Source organism: Vidua macroura, chromosome 3, assembly GCF_024509145.1.
Source record: "Vidua macroura isolate BioBank_ID:100142 chromosome 3, ASM2450914v1, whole genome shotgun sequence".
Classification (NCBI taxonomy): domain Eukaryota; kingdom Metazoa; phylum Chordata; class Aves; order Passeriformes; family Viduidae; genus Vidua; species Vidua macroura.
In genome coordinates this window covers 49,108,710-49,125,208 of record NC_071573.1, presented here as the reverse complement: position 1 = coordinate 49,125,208, position 16,499 = coordinate 49,108,710, and positions in this window count along the sequence as shown.

Here is a 16,499-nt window from a genome sequence, read left to right as displayed (position 1 = left end):
ATTTTGCTTTGCAGAAAATAATCAATTATTTTTACCTCCCATTATGAACATCCTTGAACAATTCTCCAAGTATGGAGCAAGAAAATAGGGAGCTAGCCTAATATTAATGTTTTCTCAATAGCTGCAGTCCATGGCTGACTGGTTTTCTATGGTTTGGGTTTTTTTCTGGTACACACGAGAGACTTTTTTCAGCTCTATTTCTTGGACTTTTAAAATTCTCCAAAACTGAAGTGAGGTTTGTCCAATAAACATTTTCTTTGAGTAATCTGTGTATTTTGATTATACATCAGCTCTTTACAAGTAAATCAGGGTTGGTTTCTATGTGGATTTGTTTTGTTGGGGTTTTATGTGTCTGAAACATGTGTTGGAAAACTTAAGTCTGTGGCTGAAGTGCCCTCTACTTTCTGCTTATGGTTTAACATGTCTGGGCAGGCCCTGACTGCAGACAGAATCTGGTGTGGGGGGAAGGACTGCAGTGCCTTGCCTCCTTCTCCAGGTAGAAGGGCAGCTTGTCACTTGAATCTTCCCTCATGCCAGCCAATTTCCTGGGTAATTGATTTGAGTCTTTTTGGGTGGATGTTGATAACTTTGCTACTACCACAAAATCTTCAAATACTCTGTAGACAGAAATTAATGATGCTTGAGGGGTGGAAGTTAACAGAATCGGGGGGGGAAGGGTGTAGTGTAGGTAAATCAGTTAAACCAGTTTTACCTCAGTTTTCATTGAAAAGCTGACCTGGGCCAATTTCTTCTCCTTAAGCCCATTATAAAGATGTGCTACATATCTACCTTATTTCTGTTTCAAGTCCAATGAGTGTACTGTTTCTGGGTTTTTTTATACCTTATAAAGTTTAGACTTAAAGATGTAGGCATAAATTTTTAAAAAGTGGAAAGAAAGGAAAAACAGAATTGAGGCAGAAACAGCAAACAATCAAATGAAAGATGTCAATCAGTATTTCTTTCAGTAGTTCCATGTGCACCTAGAACCGTTTAAGCTAACCTACAGCTGTAGGTTAGTTTGACACTTGTATTTCTTTCTGTTAGTACCTAAGTTCCATATTACCAGGCAAATAACTAGAAGTTAAACTGTTTCAGTTGAAAACATGTAAGAAGTTGTATGTGGATTACCACTACCATTCAGTCATAGGTGATGGAAAGGGAGAGGGGTGGGAACATATTTTAAATATTCCCTTTTAAAACAGAATTGTAAATAAGCAGTACCGTGTTATTTTAGACCTGAGCTCTGCTATCTGTAGTGGTTAGAACTAGGAAAACAAGCTGCTTTCTAGTTATGCTGCTGTTTCATTGTACCAGCACCATGGGGGAAAAAAAATACATCCGTAAATTTTTCTAACATTGCCCACATCTGGGTAAGCATGCTTAATGTGTAGCAGTTCTTGTTTCTGTATATGTTAGTGTGTACATGTGTGTTTTCTTTTTCCCTTACGTTCATTGCAACTTATTCTTCAGTTAAGTCTTGCTGAGCCCCACTAGCTCTTCTGAGGATGATTACTGGAATATGCGTTTTTAGGTAGGGTTGCAAATCCATCTGTCTACAAATATAGTTTCATATGAACTGCAAACTGTACTGTTAAAACTCAACTATGTTAGATTGCATAGAGTTATTTTACTTACATGTACTTGGACTGAACTATGTCATCATAATGAAGTTAAAAAATTAAGTATGGAATATTTTTGTAAATAAAAATACCTGTGCAGCTGGTATTTTAAATTTAAAATGTATTATACATTAATGTTTCTGAAAAAAATGTTCATATATGTGTATATGAATGTGTCATTATGCTGAAGGGCTCTTAATTGGGCAAAATAAACGATTCAAATCTCTCCTGAAATGAGTGTAGCTTACTCCTTTTCTTCCTGACCAGTTGTTTTTCTGCTGGCTGGAGCAGCAGGAAGGTGTGACTTGTGCTTTATAGCAAGCAGAGCAGCCAGTCTGGCTGATGAGGAGTAGCCCTGAAGGACCCTGAGAGGTGTGAAATGGTTCATCTGAAGTGATGTCCCCAAACATGTCTAAAAATGTTCTGAAATGTGTATACTGATGGTGACAATGTGAAGTCCTGTTATCTTTTTAAGTTACCAGAAAAGTTAAGGGAGTTCATTGTACAGACTCAGTAAAGCAAAGTATTTTCTGTAGCTGCATTTTGTCTATTAAATGAAGAATCCACTGTTTAAGGGGAGAAGAGATGAAACTGGTATTTCTTTCTTTGCTGTGTTTACAGTACTGCAGATGGATTATTTTCTTGGATTGAGGTACAGCTTTGCCACAGAGCAGTTTCTAGCTTGCAGTCTTATTAAATTTGCTGTCTTTTGCTGTTGGGGAGAGAGGGAAATACAAAAAACCTAGCTTTGTAAACATACTCTCAGTGGTGGGGAAATAATGAATCCGAAGAGCGGCTTGGGCAGCAAATCTGAGAAGTGAAATTGCTGTACCTTGGAGAAATTTTTGGAATCTCTTGATGTCAACTAGCAAAATATTTCACTGTTGGTTGTTTTAGTGTGTGAGAATACAGATTCATCTGTGGGGAAAAGTCTGCTAGTTCCAGACTTCTTGGTTGTTTTTTCTTTAATATCTGATGGTTACACATAATGAACTGGAAGCTCTGCAGTGCATGGAGTTATAAAAAGGATAATGCATTGGAATTAAAAATTGTTTTATCTTCAGTTTAATTGGATTCAAGATATTTGGAGCTGTCACACTGCCTCCAGCTACTTACCAGGTCTGGTAGTCTCCAATAAAAGTAAAAAAGCTGCAGTAGAAGTAGATCCCTCCTATGGGTGCTGTAGGACTGCGCAGACCAATGGACTGACAAGAGGGGAGTGCCAGAGTGAGGTTGCAAAGTGAAGCATTTTCATTTAGTGAAACTCGGATTTGATGATACCCATATTAAAAATGTGGTTCCTTGGCACATCGTGTGTTTCAACAGTTTTGGTGCCGATATACTGTAAGTTAAATGCATTTAAGACCTACAGACATATGATTATATTCCCATCAGCACTTTTCTTACCCTGATTTTTTTAATTGGGAATTTTCATCCAGGCAGGGTCACTGAACCAGCCGCTCCTTGTTGCCCACAACAAGGAGGCCTGCGGGTGCTCAGGATCTTGCCTGCTCTCTCCTCCTGCCTTGTGCACCTGCACTGCTCCCTTGGCCTTGGGTCTGTGGATATTCTCAGCTCAGTCAGAGAGAAAGAGAAAGGTTTTCTAACCAGGCAAGAGCCTGGGAAACAGTTGAGAAAGAATGTAAATAATTCTCTAATCTATCTTGTTAATCACATTGTTTATAGATATGCTCTGCCACTGTGCGTCATTCACTGCACACCAATGGTGTGACATGTTTTTACTCTAAGACCAATGAAATTAATCTTCTCGATGTTCTCCATATATAGAGCAGTATATTTGAAATAAATCAGAGCTCATTTTCTTTACCTTCTGATCTAGAGTTCTCTGTTCCCGTCCTGCTCGACAGCGACATCGGGTCAGCCAAGCAAGAGGCACTGTCTGCTTCTTCTTGCAGGAGGCATCCCAGCCTGGCCTGAGGAAATGGGATGCTTTTCCCCACAGTCCTTCACTGAGGTAAATCCACAAGAGCAGGATGGCAGCAAGCACCACTTTCTCACCTCCTAGTTTGCTGGTTGATTTTTCACAATGTGTAATTAATGTTCCCTCAGTGAGGGCTTGGGGCTTTACATATGCAGCTCATTATAGTAGCAGAGCTCTGCTCACTTGCTGTAGCAAACAGCTTTCTGTATTTGCCAGCCACAGGAGACAATCTGGACTAAGGCTTGTGCATAGGCTGCTCAGAAGCAGGAAGCTGTACCCACCCACACTGCCCCTGCTGAGACCTGGGGAACATTCCTTTAGCCTCAAACACTCCTTTAGAGCTGTTTGATTCCAACATTGCTCAGAAGGGCTGATGGAGGACTCTAGCAAAGCCACAGTCAAGATAAAAATGGAAAGGTTGAGGTGTTTTGGAGCAGGTAACTGCATTTTTGTATCTTGCTGCAATCTCAGTGTGAGCAGGACTTGTTAGAGAGTTGAGTGTTTGAAGGGGTTTGTAATCAAAATGTCAGACTGTGCTTATGTTTTGATAAGTTTACAGACTCCTCTGCCTAATTAAGCAGACATAATGAGAAATTTGATATAATTCTGGTTTCTGTGGTGCAAGACACTCCTGGAAAGAATAATGTGGAATGCAGTCTCCCATGACAGAGTGAACAGAAAACAATTTCAAGATGGTATCCCCTAATTCTCCTGTGCAGCTGCAACTCTCTTGCCACCACTTAACTACTTTTTTCCTGAGTGTTAGTGTCACCTACTGCCTGTGGTGCTTTTTCTTCCCGGATCTCCAAGGACACAGCACAGTGGTCCAAGGTCTCATGAGACTTCTCTTCCTTGGAGTTGCTGTCTTCAGACTGAGTATGCATGTCTGTTGTTCAAGATATATATCAGAACTTAATATTAATTTGTAGAAGGAAGAACTGTTGTGTTTTTCTTTTTTTAAATATGAAAGGGTTAGAAAAAGGACTAATCAAGGTCATTGCATCATGGTTTCTTTTTAATATGCTCAAAAGTCAATTCTAGCTGTGAACTTAGAGGCCCTTTACCTCCCATTTTGCCTTTAGCAGAGAAGTTACTGGTTGGGTTTGAGAGTTCCCAACCACTTCACAGATTTTTTTTTTTTTTTTTTTGAGACATTCTGGAAATTAGCTCCTTATTCTACTGTTTTAGTTACATCCTTTTAGAAAACTTGGTTTTACACATTTTTAAATATAATTTGTAGTGAGAATAGGATCCATGGAGGTTGCATTGACTTCTAGAGCTTTCCCTCATTTTTAAAAGGCCAGTAGTTCGTTTGGCTCTGTGTCTGACATGCAACTCCTTGTTCTTTTTAGGATTCTTCTGTAAGCAGCTTATTTTTCTCCAGTAGACTAGTTTTGCTGCATGAACCAGTTTTGTCAAGTAGCCTGTGGATTGTAGTCACCAATGCAAACTTTCTTCAGGTAAAGAAAACTGAAGAATGCCTAAATATGGCTGGGCTTATGAGGCTCTGACACCAGTGTCACAACTACTTCAAAGTATTCAGCAGATTGTGGCCTAAGGGACAATAGAAATTCTCTTCATGTGCCCTCTGCAGGGAACAGAGCAACTCTTGGTATTTGCATCATGTTGGACCTGGGGAGTATTGCATCTGAGGCATTTTGCTATTTCAGTGTATTTTAACAGTAGGAGTGGGGATGGCTGAAGTGGATGCAGAGTTTAGCGAGGGTTGTAACTCAGACCATCAAGATGTCTTTCAAAGTACAAAGTGACAGGAATTGGCCATATACCATGTCCTGGAGAGTAAATTTCAAGCCTGAAAACCCCACTCCTTTTGATTTCACCTGGGGAAAAGGCAAAGCCTGTGTGAATAATGGTGGTTTGCTGTAATCCCCCACTGGACTGATGGGAAGCAATTACCTATTTTTTTTCCTGTAGGTATTAAAGGAATTTCTTTATGTTTGCACTATAAGCAATAAGGTTGTCATTTGCTCTCAATCAGAGAGTGTGAGTTGCATGTCTTGCTTTATCATTGAGCTACTATTATTGGTCTACTACCTGATTGTTCCAGGCAATGTAAAAACATGGGAAATATGTGAATCTGAGCCTGTGGTCCGATAGGCTTCAGCCTGGTAAAAGAATTTGTAGCATAGCTCAGAGAGGCAAGGAGGCAGAAAAAAGTAAGAGTCTTGAGCTGGTTGGCACAGCACCGATTCTCTTCTTGGCACGTTTTTGCAGCTATTGTTCCAAAGTCTTTAAGAATGTGTTTTAAATGAGAAAAAGTGACAGTTTGTGCATTTACAAGGGGGTGCTCCCTAACATAAACAGCATGGAAAAAGAGAAGTTGGACTGTTTGAAAAATCCAACCAGAAGTGGTAATGTTTGACATAATTCACTGATCATGAGAGACCTGGCATTGCACTGAAGGAGCAATGATAGCTCTGGAGGGGACAGGGTGCTGAGAGGGCAATGGACATGGAGATAAGCTGCTTGCATTTGCTGCTCTCAAGAAGAGGGAAGGCAGCACAGGGGGAGGCTACAAGCCTGACAGCCAGCTCTGAACTTCCCTCTGTGGCTGTGTTGTGTAGGATGGTGTTTGTCAGAACTGGAGGAAAGCATCTAAGTGAGCGCTGGCATGAAGCTTTGTCCTGGGGATGTGTACAACAGGATTTGCTTTAGAAGAGGGGTACAAAAAAGGTCCCACAAGGCAGCAGGCAGCCCCATTGTGAGCACCTGGAGAGAGCAGCTGGAAACAGTACCTGAGGAGACACCTGCTTGACCAGAGGACCCATGTTATCCCAGGCATCACTTCACATATGGACACTATCAGACATGGGTCATGTGTTTCTAGTCATATCTGGAGCCAACCTTTGGCTTGTGACAGCCCAGGAGTGATTGGCCTCAAATTTGTCTGGCAGCCAGGATGAGAACACTGACCCCAAGGCTCTTCTGTTGGTGGTGAGAAACTGAGAGTCTGATGCTGCAGCCTTGGTGCCTGACTGCAGACCAGAATCTCTGTCCCCCTCAAAGTGATGCCAGTGGGGTTCTTGTTCTTTGTAGATGGTGGGAGGTGACTCAGGTACCCCCTGTGGGGTCCTGCTGGCTTCTCTGACTCTGACACTGGGGTTCTGAACCCTGAGATTTTCTGAGGTGGCTGTGAACTGAGTATGAATATACAGCCTTTGATTTTTACAGTTCTTTTTCTTTAAGAAAAGACCCCTACCCCTACTGCTCAAGGCCAAATTAACTGGCAGTGTTTCTTAATGTAAGAAGATCTGCAGCTTGCTTTAGTGAACTGATATGTGCCCACATCTGTCCAAACAGCACTGCAGATACAAACACCCTCTGGTGCAAAGAAATTGATTTGCAGAGCACACTTTCTTTTGGCCTCACAGTTGCTCTTCTGCAGGTCTGCCGTGCCTTGGGACATTTGCTCCCTGCAAGCAATGAACATGACACAGGAGCAGATTTTTTTCATTGATTCATTCTCAGAGTTTTCAGTGAAGTGTCACATTTTGGCTAAAGACTCGTGAGACAGGGCTTTCGTGGGCATGCCAGGTTTCTGAGCTTCACTGCCAGGTCTCTGTGAGTGGCATCTGCAACAGCCTCACAGACTCAGCAGTGAACGTGCCCTGTAATAATAAGTCCCGTTGTTCTCAGGCATCAGATGGCTGTTCATGGGAGGAGTACTGGTAATATTGCAAGTTAATAAGCAAAGAATCATCCCCTTCTCTTCATTACCACCCATCCTGCTCTGGAGTGAAATAAAAGCCCTTCTTGCTCCATAGTTTTAATTAAAAGCTGTGCTGGTACATTATAGGGCATCAAGAATGACTGAAATGGCAGATTCCTCTCCTCCTACATGGGATGATTTACTGCATAGGAAATGGAAAGTTGTATATCTTCCCAAGCATTATCCTTTGCTCCTCTGCACACGGGAGTAATGCAGTAACTCGTATATGCTGTAGTAAAACTTCCTGTTAAAAGTTCCTGTGTAACTAAAATATGACTCTCTAGAAACTTCCACTTTGATCGAGTCACTTAAAAGATTCACACACTCAGCTACTTTTTATATTACCTCTTCCTACCACTGTGTAAGGTACAGCAAAAACCTGCTACAGCAAAAACTTTCCCAAAACCTGTGCTCCACTTTTTTTTTTTTTTTTTTCCCTTTTTTTCTTTTTTTGTGTATCAGCATGGCAGCTCACTGGGGAGGGTTTTCCTTGCTTTCTGTGTCAGGGAAACAAATGCCACTGGGCTAGAGGAGTGGAAGTGTGTTGTGGGAGAGGAAGGTTTCTCCAAGACTTTGTCTTTTCACTAGCAGCTATCATTTTCCCATCAGGTGCATGAAGAAGATGCTGTTATACCATGAGGAGGAGAAATGAGAGGCAGCAGGATGGGATGTGTAGAGTTTGGGGTTTTGCAGGGCTGTTGTCCCTGCGCTTTACCCCCTCCCAGGTGAGATGACCCCTGGGGCTCGGTAAGATGCACATATGGGAACAAGGGACTGGGGTACACAGGACGGGAGTATTTGGAGAGACCTGGGCTCAGGAACAGAATTTCCAGTGCAGGAGGGGCTGGGCAGGGTCCCAGCCAGATCTGCTAGAGCCCAGGCAGGGTGCAGCTGTATTTTGGACAAGTGAGGCATGGGAAGAAGAAAAGCTTGTGGATTGCCACTACAGGAGTGTTGTGTGCAGCTGGTGAGTTCAAAGGTGGAGGAGATGGGCCAAGGACGGCAGGAAGAAAAAGGTTTTTGTAGGGAGAGTCTCTGCTCCAATGGCTTGCTGAGATCCAGCGTCATGTTTACCAAACACTGGGCATCCCTTTATACTGTGAGATGCGGTCTGGCTTCTCTGACTCTTCCACCTCATGCTATTACCCTTCAATTTAAATTTGTTCTCTAACCAGCAGAGTACAAGAGGAACCAGCTCTGCACACAGCCTTTCACCTCTCTTAAGTTCTGAGAAAATCTCTCCAGGACAGGAAGAGCAGTACTTGTCTGTGGGTCACCCAAAATCTGACTGAATCAAGCACTTGCATATGCTGTGCCTTTTATAATCCTACTCATCTCTAATTTGTGTTTGCCAGGAAAATCTTGTCTCTCAGAGGATGTTTTACACAGACTTGTGATTACAGCCTGCCTGGAGGGGGCCAAGAGGCAGAGCAAGAGGAAAAATTTACCCCAAAATACATAATGAAAGCATAATGAAAGTGTGGATTTTTTACATAGGCCTGATGGCAATGAAGTGAACCTTGGGTCATTTCACAATTATTATGGTTGATCAATAGCACTTGACAAATTATGGGACCCAGTTCCTGTGCAAAACAAAGTTGTATCAGATAGCAACCTTTGCCATATTGCAAAAACACTGATACGACCATCCCAGTCTTTTCTGGAACTGAACAAATCAGCTTTCAGCTGTCAAAAACACAGTGGGGTACTAGGATGTTTGCTGGTCTGGATTCAGAGACATCAGGTTTCTCAGGAGTTTTTTTTAAATAAAAACAAAATGCCTTTACTTAGGCTGCTATTATAAAATGTCATTGTGTGTAGATTACAGATTTTGCTATAGTCTAACAGTCAATCTTTTCCATATGAGTGCATGCTTTTGGCTGGGAAAACTATTATCTGAATATAATGGCTTTCTTTTCAAGCCAAAAGCTAACTATGGAAGGCACAACCAACTGAAAGGAGAAACATTGCATTATTTCAGTTTTTGTAAAACTGCTCTTATTTCTGACAGTGGTTTTGCTGAAGACAGTGGTTTTGCAGAAAAGATGCAATCTTTTTAAAATAGACCACAAATAATGGCTAAAAACTGAATTGGAAGCAGAATAAATAGAGACAATTAATTCAACTGGAAAAGGCTAATTTTCATTCTGATTACCCATGGTAGCACAGAATTATCACTTAATGCCATTACAAGACTGTAGGATAAGGAAAAAATCATAGAATTCATTTGATAAATGGTACAATGCATGTGCTATTCACTTCAATCTGTCAGTAATTATTCTCCACTGTGCTACACAAAAATATTCCCTTCCAGTTTGAACACAGTTTCAAAAGCCTTATTAGGAACTTTGAAACATATATGTGGGTGATATTCCATCCTCTCTGTGTGTGTTTGTGTCTTTCTGCCTTCACCTTCCAAACATATAATTGGAAACTCTTCTTGGTTTGCAAGTATGTTCACATGTCCCCTCTATATTCTTAAATACTTTGCTGAGGCTATTCCTTAAAATTCAAACAAATCTTGCTGCTTCTCTTCATGCAGCTAATTTTCCAAGCTAAACCACAGTTAATTAATTTTTTGTCATCCTACTGTTCTGGACATGTTTCATTCCTACCAGCAGCTGCCAAATGAAGTTCCCTGTAAGTGGCAGCTGTCACGCAAAATTGGGTCTGGTGGAAAGTCTGCGCTGTGCTCTGCTGGGAGGACCCAGGGGTGCATGCAGCACGTGATGCTGTGTTGGTTTCACACTACAATGCTGATGTCCCCTGGACATTGCAAGAATGCCTTTTAAACAAAAATTCTCAATTGTATTGGTAGGGTCTTCATTTTCTGTTTTAAAGCATCAGTGTCTAAAAGCTTTATTTCACTGTAATACTGATCTTCCCCATGCTGACTCATTCCTGCCAGACCAAACACTCTCCAGGCCTCAGCATTTCTGCCATGGGGTGTGGGCGTGATGGTACAAGTGGGACTGCTTTTCGCATTCTAACAGTTGATGACTGAGAGTGAATCAGAATTTGGAGGAGATTGCTTCTAGAGTAATGTGAAATTTAACAGAAATTGTAAATTGAAGTTTGAGTTAAAAAATAATTTGCTCAGCATAGGCAGCTAGACAGTATATGCACATAACATTTGTTTTTCTGAGAAACTGGCATAAAGACCCAGTTTGAAACCCTCAGTACATGTGAATCAAACAGTATTGAGAGACCAATTCGAGAAATCATATAAACAACGGTACCTTAGAAAAAATAAAAGTAAGTAGTAATTTCTAACTGGTTCGGCAGTGTGCTCCTAAAAATATTCTTTTAGATGGCTGAAAACTTTTTCAAGCCTGCCTTTGAGCTTATCTCTCATCTTTATAGACTCTGGAAAGGCATGTTAGTCTCCAGGCGATGAATATGATTTGTTTACTCAAAGAGCTCCCTGAAATCACAAAGCAGCATTACTGTATGTTATTAAAAGATAAAAAATGTATTACTGTCAGGTGAAGGGTCAATGTCAAATCCTTGTTATATCAGGCAAATTCAGATTTAAAGCTGAAGCTGTCTTGAAGATGCTCAATTGAAAGTGTCATATTCAGCAAAAATATCTCATGATACCACATTGTTTCCTATGTCTGGGTCCATCTAGTGTTGTCAGGAGAGAAATATCACCGTAACATGCAGCTGCCTGTCAATTTACCTCCCTGGATATTTGCAATAAATTACAAATTGTATGACAACAACAACAAAAAAATGTTAGAGAAAGGCCATCCTTATGGTGCGTGAGCCCAGGCGGGGGGAGAGGAGAGCTGAAAGGCCTTGCTGGAGTCTTTGTCTCTTTCTGGCTGCAAGATGTGGTTCTGTACTGAAAGGAGACTTTAAAAAGGGCATTGGTACATACTGTATCTCAAGGGGAAGAGGCAATAAAAGTAATTTCTGTCAAACAACTAAGCAGATATGACTGGATATTGTAAGAAGCCACTCAGTCGGAAATCAGAAGTAATTTTTAGATAACTGCATTCCAGAAAAAATATCCTCTAAGTTTTTACTGCAGGACTTGATCAAGTCCTGTGTATGTCTTCATTCCATTTTACATGGAGCCTTCTTCATAAGGGTTGCTATAATGCATTTTGTGGAAACTGTGATTATAATCTGCATAATTATTCTTGCCCTGGAAAATTTTAAAAAGTATATAGGAAGTCTGGTTGAAGTAATGATAGTCACAGTGATGTAATGAAGGTGAAGTAGCACAACTGTAACTTTTTTTTCAGAGACTAAACCATAACGCCTTTTGAACTGGGAAGGGGGCAGCTCGCAGCAGTGAGTTAAGAGCATGAGGCAACTTGTCCTTTCAGCTAAATTGTTGGACTCTATCACTTTGCAGTGAGGTTCTCTGAGGCAATTTAGGTAACTTTGATATACATCTCAAAATAGTAATGGTAACAATAAACTGCAGAGGAAACAATTTACCCTCTTTCCGACAATTATTCTTTCATTACTGCAGTGACTCCACTAACCAGCCACATGCATTAGCAAAATCCAGCATTTCAGCTAAGAATAAGGGTGAGAATAACAATGTGTAAATGGGCTCATTCTAAATCTAACAGCCAGTTGAAAATCCTATAAAGTTTTTATCAAGCATATAGATTCACCTAAATAGACAAGTTTCTTACTTATTTTTCCACTACAGAAAAAGATGAGGTCCTTAAATCCAATGCCCTTTGCACAAAGGGCTTGAATTTCTATTACAAATCTTAGCTACTGGAAACTGCCTTTGTATTGACATTTTTCTGACAGCAGAGGATCAACTATATAAAATGCCTAATTTATTATTGCTCACATGCAAACAATTTCTCTCTTGCAGAATGAACAAGTGCAAATAATTACTTATGTGTTCCCAATGAAAGATGCCCATGAATTTTTCCCCCCACATAGCGAGGCCATTGACCCATCAGGTATTTCTCTGGCAGTTGTTCCAAAGAAAAAAAATTGATATCTTTCAGCACCTTGGATATGATACTGTATAACATCAGCAGCTTATGACAAACCCTGTTCTCAAAAGATTTTGCTGAAACAGGAATTCTGCTGCTTTTCCATATGAGCAATACTCATTGACGTATTTCTGCCATGAGCAGCTACTGCGGGAGTTTACAAATCATATTTTGTCCCCTGGGACAAAAGTGGAGTTTGTATCATGTTTCATTCTTGCTTCTGTCTACTCAAATATTTTATTTGGGTTGCAGATCCCATTTGCTAACACAGTAACAGACCATGTTCTCACAAAGCTGCTTCTGCTTTTATTCCAGTGGCGCTATGCAACCCCAGCCTCATTTCCATTATGGCAGAGCTTCTTGGCCAGTAGAAGATGTACAGGGTGTAGATTCATTAATGCCAGCTGTGAAGTAGCAACTTGTTAGTTTCAATTCATTTCAAACATTAAAAAAAGTTTTAGATGTTTCCCTTCAAGTGCAGATGTGACAGAGTGTGACTATTTCAAACTCTTCAAGTTCTACAACAACAAATTGTGAGGACAATGAGAGCAGTGTGCCAATCAATCCTAGTGTGGTCTTTGATACATTTGGGCATATGAGAGTCATTCTGGAGTTTGCCTGCTAGCACTCCTCTGTACACCAGTAAAAGAACTAGCCAATGCTAAAGAAAACCCAGAGCAGTGCAAACTCAGGGTCTGGCTCCATCTAAAGCTGGAATCTGGAGTTATAAAGCAGTTAGAAGCAGATCCTCAATAAGCTCTGAAATAAGTGGGAATCAGGTCATGCTTACCTTTAAAGCTTTGCTTCTTTGGGCATTTCCAGAAGCACTTAAGCACCATTTCTTTTCCTGAGAAAGCCTTGAACCTGTGGGGTTGAGCATTGCTTACGGGTACCTATCCATGTGCTTGGGTATCTACATATCACCAAGATTCCTGCCTATGGAGGTATGACCTCATTGAATCATAACAGATAAATGGTATCACAGCTGATAACTACTTGAACAATCTCCCTGATGCACCAAGAAGCAGCAGCAACCCTCTTGTGCTAGAGATGTCCTGTTTTCATTGCTTGGGATCATTTATAATCCCATGGTATTTTTCATGAAAGATCTCAGCCTGCAATTTAATTGCAAGCCTAAGCTGCAGCACCAGCACAGCTGCTATTTGAAATGGTAGATGAAGATGGTTTGGTGATGCTGAGGGGAGAAGGGAAGAAGGACTGGACCCCACTCAGGTGGCAATGACAGGGCCACTATCAGCTCAGCCCAGCTCCTCCCCCACCAGTCAAGGACGACACAGCCCATGCCACTCCTGTCTGGATTTCCTTCCTGTTGTGGTAAATTACTGTCATTATAAGCAAAGAAAAAAAAAAATCAAACTGCAATGAATTAAGCAAAAGCAAAGTCAGAACTTTTTTCATAAACAAATTCCAACACTGATGCTTTGTAGCCTCTAGTTATTTTGTTTCTCTGGATTCAAGTCATTACATTAAGTCTTCATGTCAAGCAAAGCAATTGTTTGTGACCCTGGGAAAATGACTGTACTGGCACTTGATATTTTAATAAATGCTTTCCCTGCATTTCAGAACAAGATCTCTGTGGTGTGGTGCTATAAATGCTGTACTCTGCTGGAGCTTACACCCCTGGTAGGAGCAACCCTGAAAAATGTAGTTTCCCCCAGTGTAAGTAAAATTTGTCAGCCCACAGTGGTATGTGGGGTCTCATACAGCTGCTTTGCATTTCGTATTCACAAGCCAAGAGCTGAATGTGTTGGTTGTATGAGGAGAGGGTTTTTTCCTTAGAGTTGTCTTCAAAGTAATGTGGTGGTCATACTGTTTCCTCTTGCTTTCCATCTATGAAACTACTTCAGATTTCTGCAAAACAGAACAGGCAGATCGGATCCAATTTACTTCATCCATGACCCTTCTTGTCACACTCATCAGAGAAGTCTCTTTTGTGCCAGGCTGAAGGGTTTGCAGATCAATTTCTGTTCCTGTGACCTGGTTGCCATTCCCAAGCTTGTGTACTATTTATTTTGCTTATAATTACTCATTCAGCTTTTAGGAGTATACATCTGTAGCTGGGACTTTATTTGTTCTAAACAGAACAAATTTAAGAGAGTTTGCATGGAATGGAAAACGATGTTGATAGAGCAACAGTGTCTGCTGTCCATTTTCCATCAAACTTTCCCCACTATCTGTTAATCCAGAAAAAGAGCTTGCAGGTTTTCTATTTACCATTTCCATTTTCTCTGCTTTTAAAAATTTCTAGCAAATTAAGTAATTGATGGCATAACGACAGGTGGAAAATCCAGTTCAGGCTACAGAGATCTGTGGGCAGATGGGTCAGCATGGCTTATTCTGAAGGAAATCCTTAGAGGGTAAAAATACCAGCTTAAAACAAAGTGATTTTTTTTTTCCTTTCAAATGTTGAACAGAAATACAGAACAGAGAGCTATGTTAGGAAGCTGTATTTTAGGTGTTAAATTATGCTAGTCCTTTATCTTTTATGCATATAAGATTTGTATATTTTATGCTAACTTGAAACATGGCAAACAGATCACAATAGATTGGATTCCTAGCTTGAAAAGTGAAAATGTAAGCCACTTAAGGCAAAATAGCTTTGCTTTATATGAGTGTTGTAGAAGCAACTCTGGTTGCAAGGCAGACCTTTTCTCCTTGCCCCTGTTCCCACACACCAGGTTTCCAGCCAGTGTGCATCCCCATCACTGCTCCCCAGCCCACCCCAGTGTCCTGGGCTGGCATCTGGGGACTGCAGACCCCAGGCAGAGCAGTTTGTCCCCATCACTCCTGTCCTGCTGCTCCTTTTGCCCTACAGCACCTCATACCTCTCAGCCATGCACTCGTCTCTCTCTGCTAGGAGAAGCCTAGAAGGTCCAGATAGGACCTTCCTGTTTTGCTGATTGTCCCCAGTTTCCCACCATCTGTATCCTTGCCAGGCTTTGCCCTCTCCTCTTGGACAATCTGCTCCCTCTCTACTCTCCTACCCTGTCACTCTTTTATAGTTTCTGCCAATCTGACTTTCTTCAGATTCTGCTATATTCAGGTTTTGTCTCTCATTCTATAGTCTGGCATTGATTCACAGCCCCAGCTAATCCTGCTGAATCAATAATTTTCTGCCTGAAGATAAACAATCCTTGATAAGCATTTGCAGAATTGAATAGACAAGTTTTAGAAAATTATTTGATTTTCACTAATTCCCTCAGTGTTCTCTAACTTTAAATACCATGAAGAGGGGTTAAGGCTCACTCTGAAATCAGGAGCCCTCCTTTTACCAGAACCTGCTGCCAGGTATAAAGTACTCTTTTCCCTCCTCCACCCCACAACTTTGCACAGCCCCAGTGATGGGTGTAGGCTGAGCCCCATGAAAATCTACTTTTTGTCTGCTTTAATAATTGCTCTGTGCAGCTATGTCACTTCAGTCACCAAGCTGTAAAATTGCTTTTGTTATTTATGTTGCAAAAGCACTTTGAGTGCAGCCTCAGCAGGGTTTTCTGCTGTTTGTTTTTTCCTCCTGTTTTGCCTTTGTCTTGCAATTTATTGATTGAGGTCCTTACACAGGTGACTAAAATCCCAGCACCTCCCAGAACTACACAGTGCGTGGAAAAGTTTCATTTAGCTCTTTCTTCAGACAAGAGGTCAGAAAATTGGCCTGTGTATTTATTTCTGAATATGGCAAATGTTTTAGTCATCTCAGTGTCATTTTGTAGTGAGCTACAAGCCTCAAACCCCTGGACCAGCTGAGAGGAAACAAAATATGGGTGGTCCCTCAGTGCAACTACACAGAGCTGAGTCCCCACTGTTCTGATCTAGCTATAGATCCCAATCCCAAAACCCAAATTTGGACCCTACAGACACAAATTAGAGCTTGTTCACAAAATAAGATGAATCAAACCTTTCCTTTGATTTGTAGTTAAATATAGAATTGCTAAAGACAGAACTGGGGTGATAGTGCTTTGATAACCTGTGCTGCCTAGCACATGTCCTTTGGTCAGCAATGCTTTTCTTGTTGCAAACAATTTACATTCATACATCAAGGTTTCAGTTTAAAACAGCATTTATCATACAGCAGCCTGAATTCAACAGGAAAATTGCTGCTGCCTTTCCAGCTGTCAGTTGGATCACAAAAGTGTCATCCTCCTTTCTACCAAACTCTCCCATGAGACTCTTTCAAAGCCTGAAGAGTATCTTTAGAATTTTGATGGACAAGTAAAGCA